Here is an 18,350-nt window from a genome sequence, read left to right on the forward strand (position 1 = left end):
TTGCACCTTGGAAAGGCGTTGTTCGATTTGGTAAATGAGGGAAATTAAATCCAAGGTATATTGGACCATTCAAGATTATTGATCGTGTCGGACCAGTAGCTTACCGACTTGAGTTACCTCAACAACTAGCGGCTGTACATAACACTTTCCACGTCTCGAATTTGAAGAAATTTTTTGCTAAAGAAGATCTCACTATTCCGTTAGATGAAATCCAAATCAACGAAAAACTTCAATTCATCGAAGAACCCGTCGAAATAATGGATCGTGAGGTTAAAAGACTTAAGAAAAACAAGATACCAATTGTTAAGGTTCGATGGAATGCTTGTAGAGGACCCGAGTTCACCTGGGAGCGTGAAGATCAGATGAAGAAGCAATACCCGCATCTATTTCCAGAAGATTCGTCAACACCTTCAACAGCTTAAAATTTCGGGACGAAATTTATTTAACGGGTAGGTACTGTAGTGACCCGAACTTTTCCATGTTTATATATATTAATTGAGATTGATATTTACATGATTAAATGTTTCCAACATGTTAAGCAATCAAACTTGTTAAGACTTGATTAATTGAAATATGTTTCATATAGACAATTGACCATCCAAGTTGACCGGTGATTCACGAACGTTAAAACTTGTAAAAACTATATGATGACATATATATGGATATATATATAGTTAACATGATACTATGATAAGTAAACATATCATTAAGTATATTAACAATGAACTACATATGTAAAAACAAGACTACTAACTTAATGATTTTTAAACGAGACATATATGTAACGATTATCGTTGTAAAGACATTTAATGTATATATATCATATTAAGAGATATTCATACATGATAATATCATGATAATATAATAATTTAAAATCTCATTTGATATTATAAACATTGGGTTAACAACATTTAACAAGATCGTTAACCTAAAGGTTTCAAAACAACATTTACATGTAACGACTAACGATGACTTAACGACTCAGTTAAAATGTATATACATGTAGTGTTTTAATATGTATTCATACACTTTTGAAAGACTTCAAGACACTTATCAAAATACTTCTACTTAACAAAAATGCTTACAATTACATCCTCGTTCAGTTTCATCAACAATTCTACTCGTATGCACCCGTATTCGTACTCGTACAATACACAGCTTTTAGATGTATGTACTATTGGTATATACACTCCAATGATCAACTCTTAGCAGCCCATGTGAGTCACCTAACACATGTAGGAACCATCATTTGGCAACTAGCATGAAATATCTCATAAAATTACAAAAATATGAGTAATCATTCATGACTTATTTACATGAAAACAAAATTACATATCCTTTATATCTAATCCATACACCAACGACCAAAAACACCTACAAACACTTTCATTCTTCAATTTTCTTCATCTAATTAATCTCTCTCAAGTTCTATCTTCAAGTTCTAAGTGTTCTTCATAAATTCTACAAGTTCTAGTTACATAAAATCAAGAATACTTTCAAATTTGCTAGCTCACTTCCAATATTGTAAGGTGATCATCCAACCTCAAGAAATCTTTGTTTCTTACAGTAGGTTATCATTCTAATACAAGGTAATAATCATATTCAAACTTTGGTTCAATTTCTATAACTATAACAATCTTATTTCAAGTGATGATCTTACTTGAACTTGTTTTCGTGTCATGATTCTGCTTCAAGAACTTCGAGCCATCCAAGGATCCGTTGAAGCTAGATCCATTTTTCTCTTTTCCAGTAGGTTTATCCAAGGAACTTAAGGTAGTAATCATGTTCATAACATCATTCGATTCATACATATAAAGCTATCTTATTCGAAGGTTTAAACTAGTAATCACTAGAACATAGTTTAGTTAATTCTAAACTTGTTCGCAAACAAAAGTTAATCCTTCTAACTTGACTTTTAAAATCAACTAAACACATGTTCTATATCTATATGATATGCTAACTTAATGATTTAAAACCTGGAAACACGAAAAACACCGTAAAACCGGATTTACGCCGTCGTAGTAACACCGCGGGCTGTTTTGGGTTAGTTAATTAAAAACTATGATAAACTTTGATTTAAAAGTTGTTATTCTGAGAAAATGATTTTTATTATGAACATGAAACTATATCCAAAAATTATGGTTAAACTCAAAGTGGAAGTATGTTTTTTCTAAAATGGTCTTCTAGACATCGTTCTTTCGACTGAAATGACTACCTTTACAAAAACGACTGGTAACTTATTTTTCTGACGATAAACCTATACTTTTTCTGTTTAGATTCATAAAATAGAGTTCAATATGAAACCATAGCAATTTGATTCACTCAAAACGGATTTAAAATGAAGAAGTTATGGGTAAAACAAGATTGGATAATTTTTCTCATTTTAGCTACGTGAAAATTGGTAACAAATCTATTTCAACCATAACTTAATCAACTTGTATTGTATATTATGTAATCTTGAGATACCATAGACACGTATACAATGTTTCGACCTATCATGCCGACACATCTATATATATTTCGGAACAACCATAGACACTCTATATGTGAATGTTGGAGTTAGCTATACAGGGTTGAGGTTGATTCCAAAATATATATAGTTTAAGTTGTGATCAATACTGAGATATGTATACACTGGGTCGTGGATTGATTCAAGATAATATTTATCGATTTATTTCTATACATCTAACTGTGGACAACTAGTTATAGGTTACTAACGAGGACATCTGACTTAATAAACTTAAAACATCAAAATATATTAAAAGTGTTGTAAATATATTTTGAACATACTTTGATATATATATATATATATATATATATATATATGTATATATTGTTATAGGTTCGTGAATCAACCAGTGGCCAAGTCTTACTTCCCGACGAAGTAAAAATCTGTGAAAGTGAGTTATAGTCCCACTTTTAAAATCTAATATTTTTGGGGTGAGAATACATGCAGGTTTTATAAATGATTTACAAAATAGACACAAGTACGTGAAACTACATTCTATGGTTGAATTATCGAAATCGAATATGCCCCTTTTTATTAAGTCTGGTAATCTAAGAATTAGGGAACAGACACCCTAATTGACGCGAATCCTAAAGATAGATCTATTGGGCTTAACAAACCCCATCCAAAGTACCGGATGCTTTAGTACTTCGAAATTTATATCATATCCGAAGGGTGTCCCGGAATGATGGGGATATTCTTATATATGCATCTTGTTAATGTCGGTTACCAGGTGTTCACCATATGAATGATTTTTATCTCTATGTATGGGATGTGTATTGAAATATGAAATCTTGTGGTCTATTATTATGATTTGATATATATAGGTTAAACCTATAACTCACCAACATTTTTGTTGACGTTTTAAGCATGTTTATTCTCAGGTGATTATTAAGAGCTTCCGCTGTCGCATACTTAAATAAGGACGAGATTTGGAGTCCATGCTTGTATGATATTGTGTAAAAACTGCATTCAAGAAACTTATTTTGTTGTAACATATTTGTATTGTAAACCATTATGTAATGGTCGTGTGTAAACAGGATATTTTAGATTATCATTATTTGATAATCTACGTAAAGCTTTTTAAAACCTTTATCTATGAAATAAAGGTTATGGTTTGTTTTAAAAATGAATGCAGTCTTTGAAAAACGTCTCATATAGAGGTCAAAACCTCGCAACGAAATCAATTAATATGGAACGTTTTTAATCAATAAGAACGGGACATTTCAACACGATGGTGGTGGTCCGGTGTGAAAGTGGGTGTTCTTGAAGGTGGCCGGTTTTTACACTTAATATGTATGTACGTTATATTATAGTTGAAGATGTAGGTTCACATGTCCTAAACAACTCAAATTCCAAACAAAATACTAACTAAAAGTTTATGTTGTGTTGTTGATTTACAACATAAAAGAAAATCAATGATGCTTGTGTGTTTGGTGGACCGTTTTAAAAGCACATATTCACATATTGAAATGGCAAGTTGATTAGTACCAACTCTTCTTTTCAATATCATATATTATATGTATATTTGTAATAGAATAGATAGGTGAAAAAGAGAAATGGAAAAGGGACACAGTGTAGTCTACTTTTTAAAATCACGGGTGTTATAGTTTTTCTAAGTCAAGCAAGTTGATTATTTAATAAATTTTATATTGTAATCAAACACAGTACTACTTGACATCCTGATTCAAATCACGGGTGTCCTAAATATATACAATAATGTAAATATTATAATAATAATAATAATAAACTTGTGATTAAGTTAGCCGTCGTCTTTCATGGATTAAATTTCGTTCTCCGTCGTTAATCAGTGGTGGATAAAAGTATTCGGAAAAATTCCAAATTCTTAAATTAAATAGTTTTATTTATTTTGGTCATTATAGTATAAAATTTGATCATTAAATTATTAAATAAAAATTACATCAACTGTCCCTCTCAATTCTGGGTAAAATATAAAAAGTTCTAAAAATTTAACAAACAGCTCCCAATTACATTTTTTCTTAATAAGTCTATAATTTATAGAACTCATTTTCGTATCACCGTTTATTTTAAAATTACACAAGTTTGAATTTAACATGCTTAATATCAATCGAAACATCAAACGTGTATTACAATCATTTAATATTTATTTTTAATATATTTTATATATATATGTATTTATTTTAGTAATAATATTATATTATAATTTTATTTTACATAGTTAACTAAAGCTTATAATATTTTAAATTATTTTTCAAATATATACATATCTATATATATTGAAATATATATTTATCTTATTTACAAATAGTGTTTCGTGAATCTTCGAGAACAGTCGAAGGTCAAATGAATATATAAAACAGCTCAAAATTTTTAAGACTCAGGATAACAGACTTTACTTATCATGTCGAAACCATATAAAGATTAGGTTTAAATTTGGTCGAAAATTTCCGGGTCGTCACAGTACCTACCCGTTAAAGAAATTTCGTCCCGAAATTTGATTGTGGTCGTCATAGCTAACAATAAAAATGTTTTCATGACGAATTTGAGCTGATAAATAGAGTTTTATTACTGTTGAGTAATATGGATAAGATAATTCGATTACTCGAAGAGTACGAGTGAAGCTATCACTAATTAGTGAAATGAATAAATGCAAGTTTGTCTTAACCGGTAAAGTAGTCACGATTGATTTCCGGATTTCAAGGGATTTAGAGAAAATCTTTTTAATAAGATTTAGTTCTTCGGTAATCAAGGGAATTTGGATCTGCTTTAAATGCGATCGTCTGTTTTGATTGCTCTGTCGATTATTTTACTATAAATCCACCCCCTTCATTTCCTTACAACTCACACTTTTTATTCTTTCTCCCTTAACTCATACTTTAAAGCATTCGTCAATATGCTCCATCCAGTGTTGATTCTCGGTATACTCCTCACTTTCATATCTGTCGTTCTTCTTTTTCATCTGCCGCCAGAGGAATCTATTTACTTCTACTATACTCTTGGTTTTATAGTGTTTTTAGTCCTCCCGTGTCTTTATATTGCTATATGCATCGATAAATATGGTTTGTAATTTCTGAGTTGTTGTTGGGTTTTATATCCTCCTTTATTGTAACATCCCGACTTCAATTCACCAAAAACCCACTACAATTTTTTTTCCTGGTGCAGCACATCTGGACGGCGTCCAGATTTCTGGACGGCGTCCAGCACTTAAGACCAGGACAGCGTCCAGCATATCTGGACGGCGTCCAGCATATCTGGACGGCGTCCAGATTGCCTGGAAGCTGCTGTCCCCCGGGTCCAACTCACGTGAGCGTAAATCCCGCTTCCCGACACTTTTAAACGAAAACCTTTTTACAACGTATTTCAATATAATAAAATAAGAGGTTTCCATCATCAAAACAAGTTTTACAACATTGGGCCCACATTGACCCATTTTACGCATTTCAATCATAAATACAAGTTTCGACCAATACAAGTTTAATTTCCAAACGACACTAGAGCATGGTGTTTGGGGTTAAACTACCCAAATCTTGGCTGAACTTCCAAAAGCTACCCAAAAAGCATCCCCTATCAAAATAAGCGGGAGACCACTAATCCAACCGAATACCTTTGCCTTTGTCCACGCTGGAGCCTAAAAAGGTAAACAACGAGAGGGTAAGCTAACGCTTAGTGAATGCAATAATTATACATATACATATATAACCTACTTACTTGCATCACTTACACAATACCATACACGGGCTAGCAATTGTACGACCATGCAAAACATTTTTCATATACCAATAACCGCAATTCACAATGAGCTAGCAATACCAATAGCATATAGTTCATAATTAAATATGCTAACACAAAATTCGTACAACCATGGTTAACCAAACGAACAAGGGAACGGTACTTAAAAGACCGTCGGAGTTCATAACATCCATTAGTGTTCCTTAAACACCGCGTAATCACTAATTCCCCGGGTGATGTCTTGAACAACACGACTCACTCACCCCCATGACAATGTGGCGTCTTGAACAACGCGACGAATCCACATGTCAATCAAAACAATGAGTGGTGCCTAGAACACCGCGACATCCACTCCCATTACAATGTGGTGCCTTGAACACCGCGGCATCCACATGTCAATCAACCAATGAGTAGTATCTTAAACACCGTGACAATACTACTCGTTACTTAGAATGTGGTGTCTTGAACAATGCGACAATGCCACATTCATACAACACAAATAAATACATTATATACGGACACGCATAAGTATTCCACTCACCTTACGCCTTTGGTGAATCAATAAACCAAGCTCGCGCCTTCAAGGTAACGTACCTATTACATTATGCACATATATCAATCATTCATTCAAGTGGGTCAACCAACTCATTCACCATCCTTAGGTCATTTTGACCCATGGTGCAATTCCGACCCATTTGCACCCTTAACCCTAATATTGGGTCAACTTCACCAAAAACCCTAATCCTAGCCATTAATGGTCTTAATGCACATATAGTCACAATGTTATCTCATTTTCACATTAACAAGGTAACTTAGGTCATCAAAGACCCATTTTACCCATTCGAGGTTTCCACACCCATTCGGGTCACCACATACTCAAATAGTACCCATTCACATAACATCTAGGTGTGCTAATGGTTAACTAGCCAATTTAAGACTCATAAACACATTTATCATTTCAAAACCCTAGGTTAGTCATCCTTGAGCCCTCATGACTCAAACTTACCTAAAAACCCACAATTCATTAACAAATGGGTTTTATGTTCATCACTAGCCCAAACCCTAACCCTTAAACACATTAAACCAAGGAAATCAAGTTTAGGACTTACCACCACAATCAAAATGTAGCAAATGAGGAGATGAACAACTTTAATGCTCGAGCTCTAACCCGAAACAAGCTTCTTCCTCTTCTATTTGAGCTTTCTCACACTCTCTCTCTAGAATTGAAGTGGATGAGGTTTGGTGGTTGTAAATGGAGTAAATGAACCTCCAAAAATTGATCTAGGGCTTTAGATTCGGCCCCCAAGTGAAATTACCAAAATACCCACTTTAAATATCTAAAAACAAGGCAGCTGGCCTGCCAGCTAATCTGGACGGCGTCCAGATTTCTGGACGGCGTCCAGCCCTTTACAACGGGACGGCGTCCCACCACTTTGGACGGCGTCCAAAACATTTGTGAAAACAGGATCTTACAACTCTCCCCCACTTGAACCGGATTGCGACCTCGCGATCCAAGCCGCATGACAAGCAGGAAGATATACCAATACAAACTCTTCGGGCTCCCAAGTAAACTCGAAACCCTTACTACGATGCCATTGAACTTTAAAAGTCCTAACCACTTTATTTCTCAATCTTTTGACCTTCTCGTCGAGTATAGCAATCGGCTCCTCAACATACTCCAACTTATTATTTAGCTCAATCTCGTCTAATGGTACCCATGATGAATCATCCGCAAGACACTTACGGAGATGGGAAACATGGAATGTATTATGGATCCCCGCAAGTTCTTCGGGTAATTCCAAACGATACGCACCTTCGCCAACCCGAGCTTGAACTTTAAATGGGCCAATAAACCGAGGAGCTAACTTTCCCCGTTTTCGAAACCGAATAATACCTTTCCATGGCGAGACCTTAAGCATCACCATGTCGCCTTCTTAGAATTCGATCATTCGCCTACGTTTTTCGGCATACGACTTTTGTCTATCTTGCGCCTTTTTCAAATGAGCCCGAATCATCTCAATCTTGCTATTCATTTCCAAAACCAAATCGGTACTCCCGATTTCCTTTTGACCCACTTCACCCCAACAAATCAGGGTTCGACACCTCTGCCCATAAAGCATCTCATAAGGTGGCATCCCGATACTAGTATGATAACTATTATTGTACAAGAATTCTACCAAAGGTAAGTGCTCGTCCCAACTACCACCGAAATCTATAATACATGCCCGTAACATATCCTCTAACGTTTGATTCGTATGTTCAGTTTGACCGTCCGTTTGAGGATGATACGCCGTGCTCAATTTTAATTGCGTACCCATATCGTCATGAAACTTTTCCCAAAACCGAGATGTAAAACGGGTATCTCGATCCGAAATAATAGATATAGGAACCCCATGTCGAGCGACTACCTCTTTGATAAACAATTTAGCCAAGGCCTCCGACGAAATCGCTTCCCGAATGGGAAGAAACAAAGCACTTTTTGTCAATCGGTCAACTATCACCCAAATCGAATCAAATTGGGTTCTCTCCGTTTTAGGTAACTTTGTGATGAAATCCATGGTAATGTGCTCTCATTTCCACTTCGGAATTTTTAATGGTTGCAACTTACCATACGGCTTTTGGTGCTCGGCTTTAACTTGCAAACACGTGACGCATTGCTCAACATACTTTACAACATCACGTTTCATGCCCGGCCACCAATACTCTTTTCTTAAGTCAAGATACATTTTCGTCGCACCTGGATGAATGGAATTCTTTGTCTTATGTGCTTCATCTAGTAGCACTTGTCGATAATCACCCATCTTATGTACCCACACCCTTCCTTGAAAAGACAACAAACCACGCGAGCCCATAGTAATGAACTCCGATTGACCCACTATTCGTTCCGCATGCTTGTTGTGAACGTAAGCCTCTATTTGAATTACACCAAGTTTTTCAAGAAAATCGTTAGTAATAATCATACGTAACAATCCCAATCGTAACGCCGGGTGATGACTCTTTCGACTTAACGCATCCGCGACCAAATTTGCCTTGCCCGGATGATATGGTATCTCACAATCATAGTCTTTTACCACATCCATCCACCTACGTTGACGATAATTCAAATCTCGTTGATTAAAGAGATGTTTCAAACTCTTATGATCCGAATAAATCGTACTCTTGACACCATACAAGTAATGGCGCCAAATTTTCAATGCATGCACAACCGCCGCCAACTCAAGATCATGGGTCGGATATCTCGTCTCGTGTTCCTTTAATTGTCGAGAGGCGTAAGCGATGACTTTACCTCTTTGCATTAGAACACACCCGAGCCCATTTAGCGAAGCATCACAACACCGTCATGTCTTCTACACCTTCCGGCAACACTAACACCGGAGCTTGACACAACTTTTCTTTTAACAATTGAAAAGCAATTTCTTGCTCGTTCTCCTAAATAAATCTCGCGTTCTTCCTCGTCAATTTTGTCAACGAAGAAGCGATCTTAGAAAAGTCTTGGATAAACCGACGATAATAACCGGCCAATCCGAGAAAACTTCGAATTTTCGTAGGCGTAGTCAGTCGTCTCCAACTCTTCACCGTCTCTATCTTCCCCGGATCTACTTGAATACCTTTTTCGTTCACAATATGGCCAAGGAATTGAACTTCCCTTAGCCAAAATTCACATTTGGAGAATTTAGCATACAACTTCTCCTTCCGCAATGTCTTTAACACACACCACAAATGAAGTTCATGTTCTTTCATACTCTTCGAATAGACAAGTATGTCGTCAATGAACACAATTACCGACTTGTCCAACATAGGTTGGCACACTCAGTTCATAAGATCCATGAATGCCGCCGGTGCATTCGTAAGACCAAAAGGAATTACTACGAATTCAAAATGCCCGTAACGAGTTCAAAAAGCCGTTTTCTCAATATCTTCCTCACGGACCCGCATTTGGTGATAGCCAGACCGTAGGTCGATTTTAGAGAAATACGTTGCACATTGGAGTTGGTCAAACAAATCGTCAATCCGGGGCAATGGATAACGATTCTTGATCGTCACTTTATTCCACTCCTGATAATCGATGCACATCCGCATACTACCATCCTCCTTCTTCACAAATAAAATCGGAGCGCCCCATGGTGAAGCACTCGGTCGAATGAAACCCTTCTCAAGCAACTCTTGGGTTTGATTTAACAACTCTTGCATTTCCGTCAGCGCTAAGCGATATGGAGTCTTAGCAATGGGGGTAGCCCCCGGTACCAACTCAATGCGAAATCCAACTTGTCATTTCGCCGGAACACCCGGTAACTCGTCCGGAAAAACGTCTTCGAATTCACTAACCACCGGAATTTCACAAATGGGTGGTGGCTCATCACGAGTATCAACAACATGGGCAAGAAAAGTCATGCCACCACTAACAAGGAAACGATGTGCCCATGCAAAAGTGCATATCGGCACAAGTCTGCTACGCTTATCACCATGAATAATTAACTCTCCCCCACTTGGGGTCTTCACATGAATAAATTTTTCATGGCATGCAATATCGGCTCTATTATGATCGAGCCAATCCATACCAACAACGATATCAAAATCACCCAAAGTCATCGGGATAAGATCAATCTTAAAGTTTTCGACACCAAAAATGACATCACAATTTTTACACACCTCAACCACTAGCACCGTCTTGCCGTCCGCTATTTCGACTTCTACCAGACGGCTTAACTTAGCTAACGGTCTATTAAGTCTAGGCACAAATTTTGGAGACACAAACGACAAATTTCCACCGCTATCAAATAGAATCCTTGCCGGATTAGAGTTAACCATAAAAGTACCTGAGACAACTTCGTTGGATTGTTTGGCTTCATCATTGGTCATCAAATAATTTCGACCCCTAGCCGTACCCACTGCCTTCTCCAACTTCTTAACATTATCAGTGCGCAAGTCGGGACACTCCGGCCTCTTGTGCCCTTCTTTACCACAATTATAACAAGTGACTTTGGTTGTAGAAGATGGGTTGGTGCAATCACGGGCCATATGCCCCTTTCATCCACAATTGTGACAAGAATAACGGAATTCTCCGGGAACACTCTTCTTCACACTATTAGCACTTTCGGGACCCTTACTCTTCTTGTTCGAATGACTTGTAGCCTCGAACTTCCTCTTGCCAAAAGTAAAGCCACTTTTTCTCAACACAAGCGCCTCAAACCCCTTGGCCATATTAAACAACTCATCAAAGCTCTTCACCACGTTTACACTAATCTTTTCTTGATAACTATCATTCAAGATTCGATAGAAATCTTCTTTCAACATTTTATCATTCCCGACATACTCCGGGCAAAATTGGGTCTTGGACAAAAACACAGATTTGAGACTGTACAAATCCATCGACCCTAGCCTCAAGGAATGTAACTTGTCCTTGAGCCTAGTAAGATCGGCCGAAGTTCGGTACTCATCGAAAAACTCCGCCTTGAATTCATCCCATGTGAACTCCATACATTGTTCTTCGCCATAAACTTGGATTTTCGCATCCCACCACAATTTAGCATCACCCCTCAACATACTACACCTGTACCTTGTCTTCTTATCGAGAGGACATTCACAAGTACGGAAGGCCCCCTCCATATCGGAGATCCATCAGGCACTCTTAAGAGGGTATCTTTCACCTTCAAAGGTGGGAGGTTGAGAATCCTTGAAATTCTTATAGAAAAAGTCCCGTCTTCCCACATTATCTTCGTGAAGAACGGCCTTAACTTGTTCCTTTACGACATTGACTATTTGCTCGTCAATCGTGTCTAGGAACATCTTCTTAACATCTTCGAGAAACTCCGCTTTTTGACGTTTAAAGATGGCCTCAACTTTGGAAGTGAACTCAACGTCCTCACTCGTACTTCCGTCATTGGTGTCATTTCCATTTCTCATCTTCATTCTATAAAACAAAAAAGATTAAACAACGAAACGAAAGGACTTAACACATATGCATATACATATATATTACACTATCCCATCTTGCTCAGCAATCATCGTACATCGCTCGTTTGACATGATTTGAACCTGTAACAATGGTAGCTAATCATTGTTACGCGAGCACGTTGCATTAACTTGCTAGTACAACGCCTATCTCGCTTGATGATTGCTAAAACAACACAAAACAATTAGTGCAAGGTTAATTCACATAAACCCTAGAACTAACAATTTCCGTTCCAACCCAAAGTCCTACAAGTCCCGCATAAAGCGCACACACATTAAAGTCTAAGTCTAGGCACCTATCTCAAGTCGTCTAAATCCCTTAGACCATGCTCTGATACCACTTGTAACATCCCGACTTCAATTCACCAAAAACCCACTACAAAAAAAAATTTATGGTGCAGCACATCTGGACGGCGTCCAGCACTTAAGACCAGGACGGCGTCCAACATATCTGGACGGCGTCCAGATTGCCTGGAAGCTGCTGTCCCCCGGGTCCAACTCACGTGAGCGGAAATCCCGCTTCCCGACACTTTTAAACGAAAACCTTTTTACAACGTATTTCAATATAATAAAATAAGAGGTTTCCATCATCAAAACAAGTTTTACAACATTGGGCCCACATCGACCCGTTTTACGCATTTCAATCATAAATACAAGTTTCGACCAATACAAGTTTAATTTCCAAACGACACTAGAGCATGGTGTTTGGGGTTAAACTACCCAAAACTTGGCCGAACTTCCAAAAGCTACCCAAAAAGAATCCCCTATCAAAATAAGCGGTAGACCACTAATCCAACCGAATACCTTTGCCTTTGTCCACGCTGGAGCCTAAAAAAGTAAACAACGAGAGGGTAAGCTAACGCTTAGTGAATGCAATAATTATACATATACATATATAACCTACTTACTTGCATCACTTACACAATACCATACACAGGCTAGAAATTTTACGACCATGCAAAACATTTTGCATATACCAATAACCGCAATTCAAATGAGCTAGCAATACCAATAGTATATAGTTCATAATTAAATATGCTAACACAAAATTCGTACAACCATGGTTAACCAAACGAACAAGGGAACGGTACTTAAAAGACCGTCAGAGTTCATAACATCCATTAGTGTTACTTAAACACCGCGTAATCACTAATTCCCCGGGTGATGTCTTGAACAACGCGACTCACTCACCCCCATGACAATGTGGCGTCTTGAACAACACGACGAATCCACATGTCAATCAAAACAATGAGTGGTGCCTTGAACACCGTGGCATCCACTCCCATGACAATGTGGTGCCTTGAACATCGCGGCATCCACATGTCAATCAACCAATGAGTAGTGTCTTAAACACCGCGACAATACTACTCGTTACTTAGAATGTGGTGTCTTGAACAACGCGACAATGCCACATTCATACAACACAAATTAATACATTATATACGGACACGCGTAATTATTCCACTCACCTTACGCCTTTGGTGAATCAATAAACCAAGCTCGCGGCTTCAAGGTAACGTACCTATTACATTATGCACATATATCAATCATTCATTCAAGTGGGTCAACCAACTCATTCACCATCCTTAGGTCATTTTGACCCATGGTGCAATTCTAACCCATATGCACCCTTAACCCTAATATTGGGTCAACTTCACCAAAAACCCTAATCCTAGCCATTAATGGTCTTAATGCACATCTAGTCACAATGTTATCTCATTTTCACATTAACAATGTAACTTAGGTCATCAAAGACCCATTTTACCCATTCGAGGTTTCCACACCCATTCGGGTCACCACATACTCAAATAGTACCCATTCACATAACATCTAGGTGTGCTAATGGTTAACTAGCCAATTTAAGACTCATAAACACATTTATCATTTCAAAACCCTAGGTTAGTCATCCTTGAGCCCTCATGACTCAAACTTACCCAAAAACCCACAATTCATTAACAAATGGGTTTTATGTTCATCACTAGCCCAAACCCTAACCCTTAAACATATTAAACTAAGGAAATCAAGTTTAGGACTTACCACCACAATCAAAATATAGCAAATGAGGAGATGAACAACTTTAATGCTCGAGCTCTAACCCGAAACAAGCTTCTTCCTCTTCTATTTGAGCTTTCTCACACTTGAATCACACTCTCTCTCTAGAATTGAAGTGGATGAGGTTTGGTGGTTGTAAATGGAGTAAATGAAGCTCCAAAAATTGATCTAGGGCTTTAGATTCGGCCCCCAAGTGAAATTACCAAAATACCCACTTTAAATATCTAAAAACAAGGCAGCTGGCCTGCCAGCTAATCTGGACGGCGTCCAGATTTCTGGACGGCGTCCAGCCCTTTACAACGGGACGGCGTCCCACCACTTTGGACGACGTCTAAAACATCTGTGAAAACAGGATCTTACATATATATTTCGAAGTCCCTACTTCTGTCTTTTATAATCATTGTCATCCACAGTTAATGCTTTCTTCTATTTACTGCGATTTATACTCCAACTTCTATTTCGGAGCTTCATTCTTTCGTTTCTTCTTTTTGCGATTAAGCACCGCTTGTAATGGTCCTGGATTCGCAGGTATGAATTTCGGAATGAACATCGTTAATGTTCTAAGAAGGAAATCGTAAGGGCACGATCTTGATTTGTCAAATTACCATAATACCTCGGAAGAGACCGAATCATCAAGAAAAGTATTTTCTTGATATGTTTAGAGGTTGAGTAGAATACAAGAGTCGTGTAACATGGCACATGATGACATTATGATCTGTGAATCGTCACATTCCATTTAGAAACTCAGCATGACTTACTGTAATATAATCACATTGATCAAGTGTCATTATATTATACTAAATCATGCTACAGTTCCCAACACTACTTCAGAATTCATTCATAGTTTATACTTAGATTCTACAGAAATTTCCAATATAATGTATTACAGATAGCACGAAGAGGTATATAATTTCGGACGAGAATATTTATGAAAATATCTTCAGAAGTATCGAAGATATTTATGATGATATTTTGGAATTTCTAAGTTCAAAAGTTGATAAGGAAAAATTTTCCGCAAGATTTTAACATGACTTCGGAGCAGGATATTCTCTAAAGATTTCATCGAATCCAGAATTACCTGGATTCTTTGAATATAGGGTTTGGTCCTTGTATTTGTCCTTGGTCTCCTTCATGGTTAGCTCCATCTGTTTTTCAGTACCAAATTTTCTATCGAACGTTCCCAACATTCCATTCTTTATTATCAAACTTTTGGCCGTTTAGACCATCTACGATTCTGCTGTTTTCTCTGCATTTAATGCTACCACATTTGAATCGTCGGTTATCAATCCAAGGTGGTTTCAAAAGAATTGTGTTTTTTAGATGATTAAACGCTGATGGTAATATGGTGGAATATAAAAGGTTCCCCGGTAACAATAAAAGAGCACGCATATATATCAAAGTTATAATAAGGTTGTTTCGAACGAAAAGTCGAAGTTGATTTGCTGGAGCCATGACAAAATTGACTAATTTGGAAAGAGATTGCAAAGTTATTTTCAGTAATAACAACGCCAAAGGAGCTAGCACAGATACGTGTTAAACGTTTACTCAGTTTCTGAGAGTTTCTCAGGTGCATAATGATGTGCATCAATCTTTTCTTTCGTAGATGAAGTGCGGTTGGTTCATCCTCTCGATTGAGATGTTTTCAAGAATCATGAAAGGTTTGAACGCAGATTGTAATTGTCAAGATACAAATGAGGTTTTAAGATGGGATCAAGTGGCAAATTTGAAGAAATGTTTAGTTTCATATGTTATAATCAATATTTTAATTCATTTTAATTGTCCAATGTTATTAGTCCACAGTAACAGCCCAATAATTCATATATAGTTTAATATATAATATTCGAATTAATTAATACATATCATGACCCGTGTACATGTCTCAGACTCGGTCACAACTCAAAGTATACATATTATTGTAGAATCAACCTCAACCCTGTATAGCTAACTCGATCATTACTGCATATAGAGTGTCTATGGTTATTCCAAATAATATATATAGATGCGTCGATATGATATGTCAAAACCTTGTATACGTGTCCCGATATTTAAAGTGCGTAAAATAAATAACAGAATTTAAATGACGATAAATAAAATTGCGAGAATATAAATTGCGATAATTAAATTGCGATAAATAAAATGTAATCAGTTAGCTAGGAACAGTTAGCGTGGATTCTTAATAGAATTTCTCATAGTTAATTTGTTTTTTTCTAACAAATTTTATTTCTGTCCAATGTTTTCTTCATTATGCCACTTGTTGGATTCTGATAGGTCAAAATCCAAATATGAAATTGAATAAAAATAGTTATTCTGTGGTGAACATATTCATATATCGGTGGATGTAAGTAGGATAATAAATGACTATTGAATCAGATTCGAAGAATGTACAGTATAACTTATTAAAGTGAAATCTAAATATTCCTCGGGTATTACCTACCCGTTAAAATGTTTTCATCATTAACAGTTTGTACACATGAATTTTTAATTACAATCTTTATGAAAACATATATACATATATATTTTCTTCAGATGTAATCATGGATTTAATGAGTTAATATGATATTAAACTCATCTGATTTACGGCTAGAACTAGAGTACATAATCTCTAAAACATTTAGAGATTACATATTCATCATGTCGTACGAAGATAAATGTTGTAGAATGTCATATAGAACGATGATTATACTCGAGGTACAGAATGAGATGTCGAAGCTGGTGATGCGGATGTTGTTGTTGGTGGTACTAGTGCTATTGGTGCTGAGGCTGGTGATGTTACTGGTGTTGGTGATACTGCTGGTGCTTGCAAATTGTGTACTGTGCTCTCTAAAGTTAACACTCGAGCTCGGAGTTCTTTAACTTCTTCTACTAACCCTGGTTGGTTATCAGTGTGAGGTAGAGTTCGGATATCTTCTCTAGTTCCGTTAATAGTAGCCTCAAGATGAAAAATTCTTGCAAAAAGGGTATAAACGGTGTTGCGAACAGGTTCGCCGGTGAGCGGGTCGAGTACTCCAAGGTTAGGTGGTAGATTCGGTTCATGATATGGAGTACCTTCTTCCCTTCTCCATAGGGTGAGTATGTCGCGAACCCACCCCCATTTTATCTAGTAATCACGGTAGTTGATTGGTTGATGTGCTCCTGTCACGCTGTCTTCGGAGTCAGAGGAACGTGGTCGATTCGTAGAGGCCATCTTACGCGATCACAGAAAAGATTTTTGATATGAAGAGTTTAGTGACAGTAATTGATAGTTGGATGTATTCTCAATGCATAATATGCATAGATATATATAGTACCAGGATCCCTTAAATTATGGAGAAATTTACGAGAGATATCAGGCAAGGTCTACAGTAACAGATACGCTAAGATATGAATTGTCAGATACGCTAAGATATGAATTTTGTCTATACACTATTCATGCAGTCAATGCAGTAAAACATGTCTAGACTAAGAATAATGAGCAGGTAATTTCCTAAGGATGATAAGCAGATAATTTCCGACAAAAATGATAAGCAAAACTTTTGACATGCAGACACGGTCGAAGTCCAGACTCACTAATGCATCCTAACGACTATCAGTTAGATACACTAATGCAAGACCTGGTTTGCTAAGACCACCGCTCTGATACCAAATTTCATGACCCGTCCTAATCCATCTGGACGAATACATTACATTTGGTTACATCGCGAGGTATTTGACCTCTATATGATACATTTTACAAACATTGCATTCGTTTTTAAAAGATAATCTTTCTTTACATTGAAAGTTGACGTCATGCATACCATTTTCATAATATATCCAACTATAATTGACTCAATAATAATCCTGTTGAATTCAACGACTCGAATGCAACGTCTTTTGAAATATGTCATGATTGACTCCAAGTAATATCCTTAAAATGAGCTAATGCACAACGGAAGATTTCTTTCATATCTGAGAATAAACATGCTTTCAAGTGTCAACCAAAAGGTTGGTGAGTTCATAGGTTTATCATAATCAATCATTTCCATAATTTTAATAGACCACAAGATTTCATTTATTCAATAATCATACACTCGCAAGTGTTAAAAATTCATTCGTATGGATTGAACACCTGGTAACCGACATTAACAAAATGCATCTAGAATATCCCCATATA

This window comes from Rutidosis leptorrhynchoides, chromosome 7, assembly GCF_046630445.1.
Source record: "Rutidosis leptorrhynchoides isolate AG116_Rl617_1_P2 chromosome 7, CSIRO_AGI_Rlap_v1, whole genome shotgun sequence".
Taxonomy (NCBI): Eukaryota; Viridiplantae; Streptophyta; class Magnoliopsida; order Asterales; family Asteraceae; genus Rutidosis; species Rutidosis leptorrhynchoides.